Raw genomic sequence first — 19979 nt, forward strand, 5'->3', positions numbered from 1 at the left:
AGTGTTCTGTGTACAGTGGACACTTAGTAAATGTTGACAGAAAAATTACATTGAATCATTTGAGAGCAGTGAAAGAAAAATTAATAGAATGATATGCCAGTGGCAGGTTTAATTAGGTTTGCTGTCACGTTAACACATAAGAAATTAGATAGCTAACATATTATGAGACCGTTTTATAAAGTCTCTTTTAAGTGGTGAATTGAATCAGTCTCCCGAAAAACTAGAGCCAGCTTTATATACAGATAAACAACCCCTTCCATGGAGTGAATGAAAAAATAGTGTCTCTGTATACTTCATTGTCCCTCCTGCTATATTACAGTGCCTGAAAAACCAATTATTCTGGAAGCAGGTGAATGTCTGCTGTATTATGTTACCTTGGAGGTGAGCTAAAAACATTAGTTGGCTAAAATGTTTGCATAACCACTATTAGCACACTACTATTGTGGATTGTTAGCTCCAGGTTAACATAATGACTTTTCACTTGCAACCATTTTGAGTTTATGAAGACTTCATAAACACTGTATCATGTCATTTAATACTGAGTCTCCGCCCTAACAAATAGTTATAGAACCCTTTCTTCTAAGATTAAAAAAAAAAATTCCCTATGTTTTTTAAGGATATAGTCTCATATAGTATGCTGCTAAATCGCTTCAGTCGTGTCCGACTCTGTGCGACCCCATAGATGGCAGCCCATCAGGCTCCCCATCCCTGGGATTCTCCAGGCCAAGAACACTGGAGTGGGTAGCCATTTCCTTCTCCAATGCATGAAAATGAAAAGTGAAAGTGAAGTCGCTCAGTCGTGCCTGACTCTTAGCCACCCCACGGATTGCAGCCTACCAGGCTCCTCCGTCCATGGGATTTTCCAGGCAAGAGTGCTGGAGTTGGGTGCCATTGCCTTCTCCGCTCATATAGTATAAAGATGGTTAAAAATAATAGACAAATAGTTCAAATGATAGTGATGTTGATGCTAAACTCTTTTATTAATTAGGATATAAGCCAAGGGGCTGAGAGAATGAGATCCCAAATCCAATGATTTATACAAGATAGAAAGTTGTTGAAGACTTGAGAGAGTAGTGTCGAAGCATATATTACCATATGTAAAATAGCCAGTGGGAATTTGCTGTTTGTGGCAGGAAAGCCAAAGCCCTGCTCTGTGACGACATGGAGGGGTGGGATGGGATGGAAGCGGGGAGAGAGGTTTAAGAGGGAAAGGGACATGTGTGTGCCTGGGGCTGAGTCATCTTTATGTATGGCAGAAACTGTCACTATATTGTAAAGCACTTATCCTCCAATTAAAAATAAGACTTTTTTATAAAAGACATAAAATTTTCCACTTTCTCACACCTTAAGTATGTACTCATCTGTAACCAAGTGAATTAATAGTACTGTAATATTTTGGAGAAAAATACAAAGTGAATAAAATCTAAAGTAGCATGTTAAAAAAAAAAAAAGAAAAGAAAGTTACCCAGGTAATATTCAGGAGCAGGTGGGTAATTCAGGGCACCTGATGGGCAGTTCTACTCTGTGAAGCATTCTGGAACTCAGGTTGCTATTCTACCCCTGATAGGCATATCTATGGTAAAAGCTGGTTTACCAGAATCACATAAGCCTTCCAGCCCTCTGAAGGAGAAAGAGAGAGAGGAGGGCAAGCAGTTTCTTTCCTAAAGGATGTGACCAGGAAGGTGAACTTACCACTTATATTCACATCTCATTGAGAAGGAGTTATTCAATTGGTCACACCGAGCTGCAAGGAAGGCTGAGATTTTTAGCCTCTAACTGAGCAGCTGTGTGTTCAGCTTAAGCTCAGGAGACTCTCTTACTAGACAGAAGAAGAGAATATCAAATATTATGAGACACTTGACCATCTGTGCCAAATTCTTGCTTTGGTGTTCTTACAGTCATTATTATACTTATAGATGCCAAGTGTAAGTTCGTGGATTCCTAAAATGGGTTAACTCTGGAAAAATCCTGCTTTTAGTTTTAATTTTGCTTATTGTATATAGTTTATTAAATCCTCAAATACTGTAAATAAATTATAGAATCTCCTTGGAGAAGTGTTAAAAAAATATTATTTTGACTGAGCCCTGAAGGAATTTTGCTTACAGATTTAGCCCAGTTTATCTTTCAGTTCAGTTCAGTTGCTCAGTCTTGTCCGACTCTTTGAGACCCCATGGACTGCAGCACACCAGGCCTCCCTGTCCATCCCCAACTCCTGGAGTTTACTCAGACTCATGTCCATTGAGTCCATGATGCCATCCAATCATCTCATCCTCTGTTGTTGACTTCTCCTCCAGGCTTCAATCTTTCCCAGCATCAGGGTCTGTTCAAATGAGTCAGTTCTTCACATCAGATGGCCAAAGTATTAGACTTTCAGCTTCAACATCAGTCCTAGCAATGAGTATTCAGGACTGATTTCCTTTAAGATGGACTGGCTGGATCTCCTTGCAATCCAAGGGTCTCTCAAGAGTCTTCTCCAACACCATGGTTCAAAAACATCAATTATTTGGCACTCAGCTTTCTTTACGGTCCAACTGTCACATCCATACATGACTACTGGAAAAACCATAGCTTTTACTAGATGGACCTTTGTTGGCAAAGTAATGTCTCTGCTTTTTAATATGCTGTCTGCTGCTGCTGCTCCTAAGTCACTTCAGTTGTGTCCGATTCTGTGCAACCCCATAAACAGCAGCCCACCAGCCTCCCCCATCGCTGGGATTCTCCAGGCAAGAACACTGGGGTGGGTTGCCATGTCCTTCTCCAATGCACGCAAGTGAAAGGTGAAAGTGAAGTTGCTCAGTCATGTCCGACTCTCAGCGACCCCATAGACTGTAGCCCACCAGGCTCCTCCATCCATGGGATTTTCCAGGCAAGAGTACTGGAGTGGGGTGCCATTGCCTTCTCTGAATATGCTGTCTAGGTTGCTCCTTCTTCCAAGGAGCAAGCGAGTTTATGATTTTCCTTATCCTGTCTCATCTGCATAAGATCCATAGACATGGTGTGTTACTGGAAATACTGCAAGGCAACTTCCCTTGAGAGTACTTAAATCCCATGGTGAGAAGAGACACAGCTAGCTAGTAAACAGTAAAAGCTACCATATCTGTAATTGCAGTTGCTCCTGGAATAAAAGAATTAAATACGGTAGGATTAACATGAAAGCACTGGACGGCTGTTATTTACTGCTTTACTTTTGGAGGGTGGGTCCTGTTGGAAGTTGATTTTTTAAAAGTTGGTGGTTTGCAAAATTATTTACTTAATACTAAGTTTTGGTGAGAAAGCAGGGAAATTATGAGAGTAGTCACCCAAGGACATGTGAATGTACACCAGTCAATCAGAAGTGTTTTCCCAACACTTCCATTTACCAGCACATGCATTTATGAAGTTTCTTTTTCTAGCTGCCAGAAATCTGACTGGTGATTTCATTAACAGCAAATTCTAGAACTATGATGTTCAATGTGGTAGTCAGTAGCCACATGTGGGTGTTGAGCACTCAAAATGTGGTTAGTCCATAAATGTATACATTGGATTTCAAAGACCTGTTATGAAAAAATAGTGTAGACTATCTGATGACTTTTTAATATTGTAGACTATCTGATGACTTTTTAATATTGTAGACTATCTGATGACTTTTTAATATTTAACATGGTTAAGCAATGGTATTTTAAATATATTGGGTTAAATAAAATATAATAAAATAAAATATTACAAACACTGATTTGACCTGTTTTCATGTTTTTAATGTGACTAATAGAAAGATTTTAATTATGATTTATATCATATTTCTATTGAACAATGATGATTTAGAAGCTAAGGGAGAGGATAGCTAATCTCTTTTTCTGGTCTTGAATTGACCTATTCTGTGGCACATTGTCTTAATCCAAAGGTTATAGAGTTTTAAACCAACAGCCTCTCCACCCTATAATCTCTCATACTCCAAATCACTGATACTCCAAGGACACTGATGATATATCCCAGGGTCATTGGCCGTGGGTTGAACATTTCTAACAGCGGCTGTGTTACTGCTCTGCATGATGACCCTTTCTGCTTATGGACAATTCTAACTATCAGAAACTCTTTCTTCACACTGAGAAGAATGTTAGCTCTCTGTACTTTCAGCTGCTTCTAAGATTTTCTCTTTTAGAGTAATTAAAATAAGTCTAATCTTTCTTGCCATATGAGTCTTCCCATTTAATTAATTTAAAAGGTATGAAGTACTGTATGCATGCCTGCATGCTCAGTCACTAAGTCATGTCTGACTGTTGTGACCCTGGAGACTGCAGCTCACCAGACTCCTCTGTCCATGGAATTTTCCAGGCAAGAATACTGGAATTGGTTGCCATTTCCTCCTCCACGGGATCTTCCCAACCCAGGAATTGAACTCACAACTTTGGTGTCTCCTGCATTGGCAAGTAGATTCCTTACTGCTGAGCCACCTTGGAAGCCCAAGGTATTGTGTAAGTAATGTACACAATATCTTGTGCCCTTCATCTGCCCCAGCTCAAGTCGACTCCTCCCCAGGGCAAACAGAGCAATTCCTGTTTCCTGTACTTGTTTGACACATTCTCATTTGTTAATAGAAGTTCTTTTATCAGAACAGGCAATCTCTACAGATATAAGTTTGTGCAGGAAAGCAAGAGTCTTTATAAGATAAAAATATGAACTGACCTCTAAAAAAGTTAGCCTACACCAACTTCATTTTCAATTTAACACTCCGGTCTCTAGTACACAATAGTTTCTTCCAAAACAAGTGATTTAAATACCAAAAGGATGTGAAGCACCAGGGGGAAATTGATGAAGCCTTCAAAGAATTTTTATGATGGTGCAGCAAAATTCATATAATCTGAATTGTCTCTCATACTAGCAAACAATTTTTGGGGTCAGGAAAGTTTTTTTCTTAAAAAAAAAAAAAAAAAAACACAACACCGAGCTTGTGTGATAGTTTAAAAAACATGGCCTAAATGTTAGATTAATGAATGAATTAGGAAATATCTAGGAACATAAATTTTCATCCTGGAAAATATAATACTATATTTTCTTGAAATCCTGCATTTTTTCCTCAACTCTACATCCTTTATTTTTGAGAAGAAAAATCCCAAATTATTATTACCCTTTTATCCCTTCCCTTTTGCAGCCCTCTATGTTTTTAAGTACTATATGATACCTTACAAGGCCTTTGTAGTGGTTTGAATGGTGGCCCCCTAGAGATATCTGCAAAGACCTTTATCCAAATAAACTCACATTCATAGGTTACAGGGGTGAGGATATGGAAGTATCTCTTGGGGTCCACCATTCAAGTGACTTCAGAGGCCTTGTAAGATATCATACGATACTTAAAAACATCAAGAGGGCTGCAAAAGGGAAAGGATGAAAGGGTAATATTTTGGGATTTTTCTTCTCAAAAATAAAGGATACAGAGTTAAGGGGGGAAAATGTAGGATTTCAAGAAAATACAGTATTCTATTTTCCAAGATGAAAATTTCCCTTCCTGGATATCTTTGGTAGGTCCTAAAGCCAATGACAAGAGTTCTTAGAATAAACAGAAGAGAAGACACAGAGAAAGCCACGTGAAGACTGAAACAGAGATTGGAGTTGTACAGCCACAAGCCAAAGAATGCCTGGAGCCAGCAGAAGCTGGGAGAGGCAGAGGAGGCTTTGCCCTTAGAAGCCTCAGAGCAGGCATCGCCTGTGGGCACCTTGGTTTTGCATTTCTTGGGTGCATTCCACAACCGAGAGAAGATACATTTTGTCACTTTAAGCCACCTAGTTAGTGGTAACTAATTACATCAGCGTTAGGACCCTATTCGGAGAAGGCAGTGGTGACCCACTCCAGTACTCTTGCCTGGAAAATCCCATGGGCAGAGGCGCCTGGTGGGCTGCAGTCCATGGGGTCGCTAAGACTCGGCCACAACTGAGCAATTTCACTTTCACTTTTCACTTTCGTGCATTGAAGAAGGAAATGGCAACCCACTCCAGGGTTCTTGCCTGGAGAATCCCAGGGACAGTGGAGCCTAGTGGGCTGCTGTCTATGGGGTCTCACAGAGTTGGACACGACTGAAGCGACGCAGCAGCAGTACGACCCTATTTCCAGGTGGCGCAGTGGTAAAGAATCCACCTGCCAACACAGGAGATGCAGAGATGTGGATTCGATCCCTGGGTTGAGAAAATCCCCTGGAGGAGGGCATGGCAACCCACTCCAGTATTATTGCCTGGAGAATCCCACAGACAGAGGAGTCTGGTAGGCTACAGTCCATGGGGGCACATAGAGTCGTACGTGACTGAGCTACTATATACACTACTACACATGACCTTGCTTGTGATTGTTGTTGTTCAGTCGCTCAGCCGTATCCGACCCTTTCCGACCCCATGGACTGCAGCACACCAGGCATCCCTGTCCTGCATCTCCCAGAGCCTACTCAAACTCATGTCCATCAAGTCAGACATGCGATCCAACCACTCATCCTCTGTCGTCCCCTTCTCCTCCTGCCTTCAGTCTTTCCCAGCATCAGGGTCTTTTCTGATGAGTCGGCTGTTTGCATCAGGTGGCCAAAATATTGGAGCTTCAAAATCAGTCCTTCCAATGAATATTCAGTATTGATTTCCTTTAGGATTGACTGATTTGATCTCCTTGCAGTCCAAGGGACTCTCAAGGGTCTTCTCCACCACAGTTCAAAAGCATCAATTCTTTGGCACTCAACATTCTTTATGGTCCAACTCTCACATCCAGTTCTGGAGAAGGGAATGGCAAGCCACTCCAGATTCCTGCCTGGAAAATCCATAATTCCTGCCTGGAAAATCCACTGGACAGAGGAGCCTGGTGGGACAGAGGAGTCCATGGGATCGCGGAGTCGGACATGACTAAGCAGCTAACACTTTCACTTTCACATCCATACTTGACTACTGGAAAAACCATAGCCTTGACTATGCAGAACTTTGTCAGCAAAGTAATGCCTCTGCTTTTTAATAACACTATCTAGGTTTGTCATAGCTTTTCTTCCAAGGAGCAAGCATCTTTTAATTTCATGGCTGCAGTCACAGTCAGCAGTGATTTTGGAGCCCAACAAAATAAAGTCTGTCACTGTTTCCATTATTTCCCCATCTATTTGCCATGAAGTGATGGAACCAGATGCCATGATCTTAGTTTTTTGAATGTGGAGTTTTAAGCCAGCTTTTTCACTCTCCTCTTTCACCTTCATCAAGAGGCTCTATAGTTCCTCTTTGCTTTCTGCCATAAGGGTGGTGTCATCTGCATATCTGAGGTTATCAATATTTCTCCCGGCAATCTTGATTCCAGCTTTTGCTTCATCCAGCCTGGCACTTCGCAGGATGTACTCAGCATATAAGTTAAATAAGCAGGGTGACAATATAGAGCCTTAAGGTACTCCTTTCCCAATTTTGAACCAGTCCATTGTTCCATGTCCAATTCTAACTGTTGCTTCTTGACCTGCATACAGATTTCTCAGGAGGCAGGTCAGGTGGTCTGGTATTCCCATCTCTTTAAGAATTTTCCACAGTTTGTTGTGATCTACACAGTCAAAGACTTCAGCTAGTCAATGGATTGAAGTAGATTTTTTCTGGAATTCTCTTGCTTTTTCTATGATCCAACAGATGTTCTAAAGGCCTAGGGATGGGAGTTAAAATCCCAAATAAATAGAGAGGAAAAGAAAGCAAACTTTACATATGTCTCCATTAGCTTCATCACTTACATCTTAGCACTAATTTAGTTAGCAAACGGTAAGCATAAAATTTAATGCATAATCCCTTTCCCAGGGATTTTACTAACATACTGCTGATTCCAAACTAATGTTAATCACAATAGATTCTCAGTTGAGTCTTGCTCAGTTGATAAAGGGTCACCAGTTTTTATTAAATGGAAGAAGGTTACTGCTTCCCTGATAACATCATATAACTAGAAGTGAAAAAATATTTCATTTAAAGGAGTGTCTCCAAATTTTATGAGTTTACTAAATTTTAAAGAATGATTAATAGATTATCTTTTTCATGGAGATCTATTTAAAATGCTTCGTGTCCATGTGTTTAATCTCATCTCTTTAATAGAGTCTAGCAACTTTATCTTCAGGTGATTTTTACCCACTAAGAGAAAGTTTCCATCTGTGGTTTTGATCTCAAAATGCTCATTTTTCAAAGAATCAGAAAGGACACGGTTATACATCAAAGGATATTCAGATGAAAAATTTAAAACTCAGCAGGATTCTCAGACTTCAAATGACCATATGTTGTGTTTTTCATAACATGTCATGTTATGCTTTAATGAGTGTGACCTCTTTCGTATTTGTCATTTCTTAAGGCATATCAAGCAAGCAGTAGTGGGCTTAAATATATTGTCTTTCATGTAAGACCTCTCGGGGGATTCCTCAGTAATCCATGAGCAAAAATAAAGCTAGGAGTTCCTAACTTCCCACTGCGCAGTCTGTCGGATCTTGCCATGCCCAGGTGCCCGGCTTTTCATGGTGGGAAGAAAGTGCTGGCAAGGTGGTCTGGCAGATGCTGGGGCGTCACCTTAGGAATTCTGATGAAGCAGCTTTGAGTCAAGATCAGAACTTCAAAAGAAGCAACAGAGCCCTTTAGAAGAGTTCTCACCAAACAGTTATCCTAAGGGCTAATTTTAACTTGGCAAGGTTTCTAGTGACCTTTTCCCTTTTGCTTATATATCATTCCCCGTTATGGGGGTCAACGGGCTTAAGGCAAGGAGTAAATGCTCCCAAAGAGTCCTTTATTGTATGGGATTCTAGGAAAAAAGAGGGCATTTTTTGCTGAATATAAGTGCAAACTTGAGATATTTCAAAACATTCACGTTTTTCTGAGTTTGACAGATTATCTTCATTTTAGAACATGGAGGAAGAGAAGGGAAGTGGATACAAAGGACAGTAATAACTATTTAAAAACTCACCTGCCCAAGCTCCTGTATCCATTTGAGCAAATTTTCTTCCAGGCTTATTTTGCCTATAGGTACATATTTAATTATTTAACCTCCCTGTGTGTGTGTGTGTGTGTGTGTGTTTAATAAACTCAAAGCTGTAGTTAAGCCTTTCCTACATTGTTGCAAGCTCCATGTTAACAGTTCTTTTCAAGGATGGTACACCTCGATATATTGAAAATCAAATAGCTCAGCAGAAACATTTAAATGGCTCTTCTTAATGTTCTGAATTTCAGTGCAGCTATGAGTTTGGAAACCTGCAGGTGAAGACCGTCCTTTCTCTTCTGTCTTCCTGCTGTTTAAACGGAGACTTGGAACCCATTTTTAGATGAGTGATGTAGGCTGTACCTTGTTGTAGAGCTTCTTGCCAGAAATGACAGCACTCACCTCCTACATGTGCTCATGGTGTGGAAGTCATTGCCAGGCACAAGTCCCATTTTTCCATGATGATATAAGCCGCCATATCCATGATGTAGTCTGAGCTCATGTTGGTAAGGCTCTGGTTATAAACATAATTTTTAATGACTGTTCTATCCACTCTAGGTTCCTGGTTGCAAACAACAACACGAATGGCTAATTAAATTAATTAACTTAAAATTTAAATTAATGGAAAGGTGTTAATCTCTTGGAGGGCACAAGAGCCAGGCCTGAGGAATATACAGCTCAATTTATAGCCCCAGGATGCTTCAGGAACTTAACCACACCTCTGACTTTGGGGGTAGAACGCTGCTGCTCAACCCTCTGTCACTGCCCTTCTGGAAATCTCTCTGTGCCACAACACACCACCCTCAGCAGAATGGATGACTTTGTAGACACCTCTTTCTTCTCACCACGATTTTGAATTGGAATTTTGTTAAGAGTGAATCTGACACAAGAGGAACATTTGACACTCCCCCATGCCCTAGCTGCAAGGGAATGTGGAAAAACAAGTCGGTGACTTCTAACTTAGGAACAGAGACATTTTGCCCCTATGTAAAGGCTCTTTTCTAAATAATTTAGTATTAGTTATTTTTGGCTGTGCTGTGTCTTTCTTGCTACCTGTGGGCTTTCTCTAGTTGTGGTGAGCAGGGGGATAGTCTTCATTGTGGTGCACGGGCTACTCACTGCTGTAACTTCTCTGGGTGTCCGGGCTTCAGTAGCTGTGGTGCATGAAATCTTCCCAGACCAGGGATGGAACCTGTGTTTCCCGCATTGACAGGCAGATTCTTATCTGCTGTACCACTTATCCACTGTATCTACTTCCCTTTAAAGGAAGTCCCTGTAAAGATTCTTCATAAGCTACTGGGCACAGAAAAAGTCTCACAAAGTCCAAAACAACTGTGTAATGCTTTATTGTATAAACATTTCATAATATAATTAATCATTACTGTTGAAAGTTTGGGCTACTAAAGGAAATATACTCTTTAGTCATGTTTATTGAGTTGTAATTTACATATAGGGCTTCCCAAGTGGCTCTTGGTAAAGAATCTGCCTGCAGCACAGGAAATGCGGGTTCGATCCCTGGGTCAGGAAGATGCCCTGAAGAAGGAAATGGCTACCCATTCCAGTATTCTTGCCTTCGAAATCCCATGGACAGAGGAACTTGGCAGGCTATATATAGTCCATGGGGTTGAAAAGAGTCAGACACGACTTAGCAACTAAATAACAACAATTTGCATATGACTAAAATCTTCTCTTTTCTGTGTACAGTTTTATGAGTGTTGATAAATGCATAAAGTCATTGAGCAAGCACCACAATCAAGATGCAGAATGGTTACATCACCTTCCAAAATCCCATTACGTGCCTCTTCATAGTCAGTTTCTCCTACTGCTCCCGCCTGTAGGTAACCAATGATTTATTTTTATCCCTACAGTTTTTCCTTTCCTAGATTGTAATATAAAAGGAATCATACAGTATATATCCTTTTTCACTCTGCCTAATAATTTTGAGATTCATTCATGTTATTGTATATGTCAGTAGAGCATTCCTTTTTATTGTTGAGTAGTAGTCTATTATCGGAGAAGGCAATGGCACCCCACTCCAGTACTCTTGCCTGGAAAATCCCATGGGCGGAGGAGCCTGGAAGGCTGCAGTCCATGGGGTCACTGAGGGTCGGACACAACGGAGCGACTTCACTTTCACTTTTCACTTTCACGCATTGGAGAAGGAAATGGCAACCCACTCCAGGGTTCTTGCCTGGAGAATCCCAGGGACGGGGGAGCCTGGTGGGCTGCCGTCTATGGAGTCGCACAGAGTCGGACACGACTGAAGTGACTTAGCAGTAGCAGCAGTAGTCTATTATATGGATATACCAATTTGTTTATCTGTTCACCACCTGAAGAAATTTAGGTTGTTTTGCAGTTTTTGCCAATTATTAATACAGCAACTATAGACATTGGTGTAAAGGTTTCTGTGTGAACAAAATTTTAACTTTGCTTCGATAAATACCTACGAATGGAATTACTGGGTCATGTGGAATTACTGAGCTTCCCAGGTGGTACTAGTGGTAAAGAACCCACCTGCCACTTTAGGAGACATAAGAGACTTGGCTTCGATCCCTGGGTCAGAAAGATCCCCTGGAGAAGGGCATGGCAACCCACTCCAGTTTTCTTGCCTGGAGAATCCCATGGACAGAAGAGCCTGGCCAACTACAGTCCATAGAGTTGCTCAGAGTCAGACACAACTGAAGCCACTTAGCATGTATGTGTGATAAGGATATGTTTAACTCTATAAGAAACTGCCCATCTGTTTTCTAAAGTGGACATCCTGTTTTGCATTCCCACCAGCAATGTATGAGAGTTTTAGCCGCGTCCTCCCCAGCATTCAGTCTTGTTTTCATTTTAGCTATGCTAACATGTGTTAAAAATAATATTGATACTAATCTTTGATGAAGTTTCAGGACAGAAAATAAATAAAACATAGGAATCCCAGTGAAAAGTCATTTTCTATGTTCCCCCTTCTTCCCCTTCGCTTGACTATTCTTGCTCCCTATTAACATTCCTTATAAAGTCTCACCTCCTTGGGAACAAGAAGAGAAATACGGAGTAGACACAGTAGAGTTAGGAGAATTCGTCGTAGCTGGTTACTTGGCCAGTCAAAAAAAATGTTCCATGTGAGAAAAGCTCCTTAGGAAAGAGCCAGAAGACCTGTCTCGTACCATATTTTTATTTATCAAAAGCCCTTAATTTTAAAGGACACACACCCTTGCATGTGGAAAAGAAGAAATAAAACCCACCTGGAAGTCCAAAAATTAGTGTCTGTATATGCACTCTCTCTCTTGAGCCTGTTGTTGACTTTGGATATTGTTTTAATTTCTCCAGCTTCTAGATCTGTCCTTTATATTGAATCTGCTCATCTAGGTTGTGGTTTGGCTCAGTTCCTGGTTTCTGCCCCATTACTTATCCATTGTCTTTCCGGCCTTGAACAACCCTTAATACCATACTCACTGACTCTGCTGGCTTCAGACCTGCTAGTGTCAGCATTTAGACACTTGTTGTTGGCTTCAGACCCAGCCATATCTTCAAGTTTCCACCCAACCCTTGCCTGAATGCTTGGGACTTGACATTATTGATGACTTGGTTGGAAACACCAGTGTAAATCAAATTTATGGATGCCGTTAAAGCCAGAAGTATAGCTAATATGTAGGATGACAGAATTAGGACAAAGAATGTTCCCATAGGTTGGAACAAAGAACTGAAACTAATAAGGTAAACTGTAGCTGGATGAGGTTCTGAACTTAGTTTTATAACTCAGCTGCACAAGCGCGAGATGGGAAGTCATGTATTAGTTCTGCCATGTATGGAAATGACATAAGGTTTAAACAGACTACTTTCATGTGAGTCATTGGAGTGGTGCAGTAAGTGAGGCTGCCGAAAATAACTGAATGTGGGCTGAAGCTTCATTACCAAACAGAGTGAACTGGTCAAAGTGGACATGATCTCACCTTACACCACCTGTCAGACCACACTTGGACTATATAGGGTCAGTTTGGGGTCACACAGGCTAAGGCAGATAAAGACAAACTGGAGTGCATCCACTTTGATTTCCCATCACAGTCTGGTTTCTGTCTCACCAAGGTACTAGTGACATTTTTGTGAGCTGGTGGACACACTTCCTGCCTTTTCCTGTTTGACCTCGCTGCAGCATTTGACTCCCGGACCACTCCTGCCTTCCTCAAGTTATCTTCTCTTTGTTTTTTTCTCATTTATATCCTTTTCCTCTCCCCCCACCTACTTATCTCACTGTGACTTTTTCTCCACCTTTGATACAAACATGGGTGTTCCTTGAGTTTCCCAGCCCACTTTCCTTCTTTAGATTCCCCAAAGGAGATCCTATCCATTGCTGGAGCTTCAATTACCAAATGGATGCCATTGACTGACTCCCAGATCCCTATTTCTAGCCTTGATATTCTTTGCACTCTTGTTCTGTTTTTTTTTTTTTCCCCTTTGGTGAGAACATTTGATCAATAAGTGCCAAAAAGTCAACAAAAAGTCTCTAGGAGAATGATAAAATGCCAAAAGTAGGAAAGTAGGACAAATCTAGTGGAGATTATTTGCAGTCTGGGAGCCTTTTAGATGTTTAACCACTGAAGTATTTGCTTTGCCGGAATCACATTCTGGAAAGAGGTGCTTTCTTGCAGGAATTAGGGAAGTGTTAGTAAGTGGTGAGGGAACGTTGGTGAGTCCCACTTCTAGAAATAAGGCAGGGCTGACAATGAACCAGACTTCCTTTTACTTTCTTAAAAGGAGTAAAAAATGGTAGACCTGGAAACTTACATCTAAGGACTTAACTTTTAGGTAACTTTTAGAGTTTTTACTTTTTTATTTCAATGTATCTTCCCCACAGTGCTTGAAAGCAAAAACTTTACTATAAAAAATGCTCCTTGCTTCCCTTTGAAGATAACAAGAAAAGGCGAAAGGGACAAAAATGTGCCTTCCTCTGGGCTGGGGAGAGAAGATTTTCAAGAGAAAGGGTGCTAGGCTAAGTGCCTGTGTGTGTGCTAAGTCATTGCAGTTGTGTTCAGTTCTTTGCAACCCCTTAGACTGAAGCCCACCAGGCTCCTCTGTCCATGGGATTCTCCAGGCCAGAATACTAGAGTGGGTTGCCATGCCCTCCTCCAGAGGATCCAAACCCAGGGATCAAACCCACATCTCTGCGTCTCCTGCATTGGCAGGTGGATTCTTTACCACTAGCGCCACCTGGGAAGCTCATTAGGTTATGAGGTAGACAGAGGCCATTGAGGGAGAAAGGAAAAAAAGGAAAACACAAGGAACTAGCTTGTAATTGAGCTGCCAAAAGACTCAACAGAGGAGCTCAAAGCCGTATTACATAAAAAGAGGTGAACTGGGGGATATTTAGTCTGGAAAAGACATCTCAGTTATTTGGAGATGTTTGAAATCTGTCAGGAGGAAAAGAGGTTAGAATGTTGTATATTTCCCTGATGGAAAAAATTGGACCCATGAGATGGAAATTATAGTTGAGGATGGTGGCAGAGGAGGAGTGGAACATGAGAGTAATATTTTTGCTCTCCAACCATCAGAGTCATCTGAAAACAAAATAATTTCCTTTGGGAGATAGTGATTTTCCCATCCCTGGAGGATGACCAAAAGCAGGACGTTTTAAAGGGGAAATGCAAGCACTGTGGATGCATTTGCATTCAGTGAACATTTAGGGTGTCTTCCAACCCTGAGTCTATGCTTATATGAACATATTGAGTCTCTAGGCATACAGAGAAAACTCCCTCTCTTTTAAAAGTCATGAGTCAAAACATGAGAAATCACTAAAAATTTCTTCATGGTACATGTTTAAAGTACCAAAATCAACGTTGTCAGCATAAAAGCCAAAGGCATTCGGAGGAAGAAGGCTTGAAATGATGGCAGGGAGCACAGAGTGAGTCCTGATGTGGTCCTTTGTGTTGGACAGACAATTAAAGAAAGGACATTCTTGGTGAGGTGGCATGCTACCAGATGTAAGCCCTGAAACCTTTTATTCAACCTTCATGAAAATTTTAAAAGAAACCCATGGGTCACCAGGTACAACAATATTCTAGCAAGAAAGCTGGAAGTGCAAAATCTGATACAAGTGCTCTTAAAATGTTATATCCTGAGGATCATCCTTTTCCAGGGAAAAGGAGAGGGATTAGGAATATTTACAAATCAGCTATCATAGAGTTATGAAGAATACAGAATATTAACCAGGTGGGATAAATTTTCTAGTAAAATTTATCTTTACTTGTTTTGTGGTTGGTTTTAAAATGTGTTTATTTTTCTTTTGAGGAGGACTGTAACGTTTCTGAAGACTACCATTATTTTCTATAGAAAATAATGTTATTGACATGTTTGTTGGAGAGAATGGTGCTTGTTTATATGAAGCTAAATATGCTTGTCACGGGTTAAATTTTCTCACTCTCCTGGCATAATTAACATGTTCATCATGACCAATGACCTTGTTATAATTAAGCAGTATGCTGCTAAGTTGCTTCAGTTGTGTCCAACTCTGTGTGACCCCATAGATGGCAGCCCATCAGGCTTCACCGTCCCTGGGATTCTCCAGGCAAGAACACTGGAGCCAGTTGCCATTTCTTTCTCCAATGCATGACAGTGAAAAGTGAAAGTGAAGCTGCTCAGTCATGTCCGACTCTTAGCGACCCCATGGACTGCAGCCCACCAGGCTCCTCTGTCCATGGGATTTTCCAGGCAAGCATAGTGGAGTGGGGTGCCATTGCCTTCTCCGAATTAAGCAGTATATTAAGTATATATTGCTAAGATGGGAAGGAATCTCTTTTAGACATTTCTTCTTACAAGGCTTATAAATTAAAAAAACAAAAACAAAAAAAACACTTTTAGGGCCTTCCCTGGTGGTCAAGTGGTTAAAACTCTGCCTGCCAACGCAGGGGACATGGGTTTGATCCCTGCTCTGGGACGATCCCACATGCCCTGGGGCAACGAAGCCCGGGAGCCGTAACTGCTGAGCCCACAAGCCCAAATTACTGAAGCCCAGGTGCCTAGAGCCCATGCTCCACAAGAAGAAAAGCCATCACAATGGGAAGCCCGTGCACTGCAATGAGGAGTAGCTCCCACTCCCTGCAAGCCGAGAAAGCCCGCATGCAGCCACGAAGACCCAGCACAGCCAAAAATGAATTTAAAAGTAAATCTTTAAAATAAGTACTTTTAAATAAGAGACTCATTTTCCAAACGAATGCAAAAGCCAAAATTCTTTGATAGGTCAAAGTTAGAGTTGGGAACGATGGTGTTTTGTTCATCTAGTAGAGAATGGGGCTAAAGCAGGACACAGACATTGGGGAAGAATGTGGGGGGGTCAGCACTGGCTGTGTAAGTGTTTATAGACAGTGTCCTATGGAGACAAGAGCATGGTTTGAGAATCAAACAGGAGTCATGTGAATGCTGCTGAGGCAGGTTGATTGCATCGTTGCCCCAGCTAATGGCTTCCTTGAACTCAGGTGCAATGCAGTGTGTGACTGCAGCAATTCCATCCCTGGATCTCACCCCGCCTTGTGACTGGCTTTGGCCAGTGGAACATGGCAGAAGTGATGTTGCACCATTTCTGACCTTTTTGCCTCTTCTCTCTCTCCCCTTTTCTCTTCCTGGCTTCAGCAACAGGAATGAGCCTGCACCAGCCTGCTGAAAGATGGGAGACCACATGGAGAAGAGCCCAGCCGCCCAGCAATGGACAGGCCACGCCAGAGGCCAGCCAGCCACCTCCCACACCTGTTGGGGGAGTCAGACAGGATGATACAAGCTGTCTCCCTGGTGCTTGACCCGTAGCCTTCTGAGCAGTAATAAATGCTTCCTATTTTAACCACTGACTTTTGGAGTGATTTCAGTTTTGTAGTGATTGCTAAATGATACTCTTGGATCAACTAGCTACTAGCTGTGTAACCCTCAGAAATTGCTTCACTCCTTTGAGCCTCATTTTACTCAGTGTGGACAACAGCCTTTCAATGTGGGGACTGTTTTTGCCATTTTACAAACAACTTGTTTTAAAGGTTAAGTGGTTAGCCCCAGTTCAGACAATAAATTGACACCCATACAATTTTCTCATAAAGGACCTCAGAGCAAACCAAGTTCCAAGTCTATAGGTAAACTTGGTGTAGAATTCTGAATCATGACCTGAAAGGTGGAAAGGCTCATTAACATTAACAGTATTTCCTTAAACTGAATAATTGAAAATGTCAGTGGGGAAAAGATAACCCACAAACTGAACGTAATGCTGGCAAGGACTGATTGTTTTATCACTCTGTTCCCAGGGTCTGGCAGAGTCTGTGGTACATTAGTAGATATTGATAAGTATTTTGTGGAAAAAAAAAAAATCCACGAATGAATCTGGACATTACATGAAAAACAGTTTTTCCTGCTGCTGCTGCTAAGTCACTTCAATCATGTCCGACTCTGTGCGACCCCATAGACGGCAGCCCACCAGGCACCCCTGTCCCTGGGATTCTCCAGGCAAGAACACTGGAGTGGGTTGCCATTTCCTTCTCCAATGCCTGAAAGTGAAAAGTGAAAGTGAAGTCGCTCAGTCATGCCCAACCCTCAGCGACCCCATGGACTGCAGCCTTCCAGGCTCCTCCTTCCATGGGATTCTCCAGGCAAGAGTACTGGAGTGGGGTGCCATTGCCTTCTCCGAATTTATCCTAAACTTTGGATAAAAAGTCAAAGTTCAAAACTTGAAGGCTCCAACACACAGAAATGAAGATGCCTTCATTTTCCCCTCACAACATCCCTCTCAAGCCAGTGTACAGAAAGAACTGTCTCCCCTGTGACTCAGGCAGCAACACAGAACAGGGTCGGGCAGGGAGCAGGGTGTTGAAGGCCTTAGCTTCAAAATCACCTCAATGTCTTGTAGACTTTCTCCAAAACATAAGCCCCACCTGGTTCCTACCCCAACAATTCCACTTGGAATTGCTAATACAAAGCCAACTCTTCCCAATACATATACATATCCCTCTGTATAGGGACCAGATGGGTAGGGCAGGAAAGGATCTTGATAAAAAATTTCTTCAGAGTATCTGGAGGCAGCCGGATTTTTTTAGGGTTTCATTTGTTTATGTTTTAACTAAGAGGTCCAACTGCTGTTACAAGTTACCACAAATTTAGTGGTCAAAAACAGCACACATTTAATATCTTGCAGTTGTGGAGGTTAGAGCTATAACATAGGTCTCACTGAGCTAGTATCAGTGAGCAGGCAGGCCTGCATTCCCTTCTTGAGGCTCTCTGGGAAAATCCATCTCTTTGCCTTTTCCAGTTTCTTGAGGTCGACTCATTCCTTAGATTGCTCCCCTCTCCCATCAAGTGAGTCATGATTAAATCAATAGAGCCCACTGATTCCCTTCCATTGTCATAGATCTGACTGTAATTCCTTCTGACCACAGCTCCCTCTAATGGTTCTGGCTGCTGAATTTTGGATTTTAGTTCATGAAGAAATCAGAAAGGCAAGAAACAAAGGGCAAACTTAATAGGTTCAACAATCAAACCTGCCCTTTCTTGAGCAGAGTCCTCAGTTGCCACTTCTTCTGCCAGAACCCTTCTTCCTCTTCTCACAGAACCACCATTTGCATCTCAGCTTTCCCAACTGGACTGAATTTCCTAAAATCAGGGACCACATCTTCTTCCCTGCTCCTTATCCAACCTCAAGAGGAGGGCTTTCTAGAAGGAAGATGCTGCCCATTAATTCTCAAGCATGTGCTCATACATCACAGACTCGGGTACCATTCAGGGGTAAATTTCTTGACCTTTCTGCATTGTTAACCTCTTAAGGACCTCAGGAAAACCCAGTGGAGGCCGCTGTCCCCAAAACTAGGAGGTGGCTCATAGTAGCTTGATTTGGAGGAAATTTGGCTCTGACTTGCCCTCCCAGAGGGATGAGTGTTCCAAAACCCGTGATCAAGTCTCATCACTAAAACAGAACTATCTATGTAGACTGAGGGTGGCTAAACTTCCCAGAATCACAGATTCTTAATAGGGGCTAAGGGATCACTGACTGTTATCTTCACTTGTTTCTTCACCTGTGATTGGGGATATTTATTCAACATTTCTTGAGCACTTGCTATCTTCAGGGACCTATGCTTTGCTAAGAATACAAAGAGTAAAGGCAGGATCCCTGCCCCAAGGCACAGGTCAGGTGGATGACTGCAGCAGAGAGAGAGGATGACTAGAAGCAGACAAGTACATTTGGCTGGGAGAGTTTAGCAAAGCATCATTGGAGGTAGGAGCCAGGTAGGGAAACTGGCCTGATTTGTCTTCTCACAGGAAAAATGGGAATTGGCCAGATGGGGTAGGGAGGGACAGATATTCTTGATAATGGATATGGCAAAGGATGAGAGACGCTCAAGCTGGAGTGGCTCCAGGCTTGTGAGGAGAGAAGAGCTGTTAGTTGACTCCTCCGGAGACCTCCATCACTTCCATCCTGGCCACACCGGATGAACATACCATCTAAGAAAAAGACATGCAATAGTGGTTTCATGATCCCCCTCACCTCCAATTCCAATCTGATTGTTGGCCCAAAGTAGAAATTCTGGAGGCGCCACCAGAAGTTTGCTATGGAAGGAGGAGATGGAGGGAAGCTTATGCCACGCCAAGTGTCCCCATCACTGCCGGACACGATTTCTCCAACACGCCTCCTCTCTTGCCTGAAGCTGTTGGTGTAAAGTTAAAGCTGAGATCACAGAAAAGGCTTCTGCCAAGTGAAGAAGCAAACACCCATTCTGAGTTCTCCCTGGCTGTGTCCACCCTGAGAATTTGAGTTTCGTCATATGAGATCATGTCCATCGTATATACTTCTGTGTCTTCTACACCCACTAGAGCACCTCATACAACAGATGCACAATCATTGTTTTTCAGATGAATGAATTTATGGATGAATGAGCAACTGTGGATACTGGTGAGTAAATATTGCTTTGTTTATAATTACAGAAAGAATGGATATATTGCTCAGTGTTGCCCACTGAAAACAAATTTGTTTGAACAGCAATTCAATTACATCAAGAGTAATTGCCCATTACTGTATTATAGACCTAATCCGATTCCCACAGAAATTAGCATATGCATT

At 41.9% G+C, this 19979-nt stretch overlaps 1 long non-coding RNA gene across 1 annotated transcript in view; it reads left to right on the forward strand.

The window, feature by feature from the left end:
- Positions 1 to 16730, forward strand: part of LOC138416690 (uncharacterized) — a 28028-nt gene extending 11298 nt beyond the window's left edge. Inside the window, exon 3 of the long non-coding RNA XR_011247812.1 lies at positions 16526 to 16730. This is a non-coding gene — a long non-coding RNA (uncharacterized lncRNA). The remainder of the gene's footprint in view (positions 1 to 16525) is intronic.
- The last annotated feature ends 3249 nt before the right edge of the window (positions 16731 to 19979 follow it).

This window comes from Ovis canadensis, chromosome 12 (genome assembly GCF_042477335.2).
Source record: "Ovis canadensis isolate MfBH-ARS-UI-01 breed Bighorn chromosome 12, ARS-UI_OviCan_v2, whole genome shotgun sequence".
Classification (NCBI taxonomy): domain Eukaryota; kingdom Metazoa; phylum Chordata; class Mammalia; order Artiodactyla; family Bovidae; genus Ovis; species Ovis canadensis.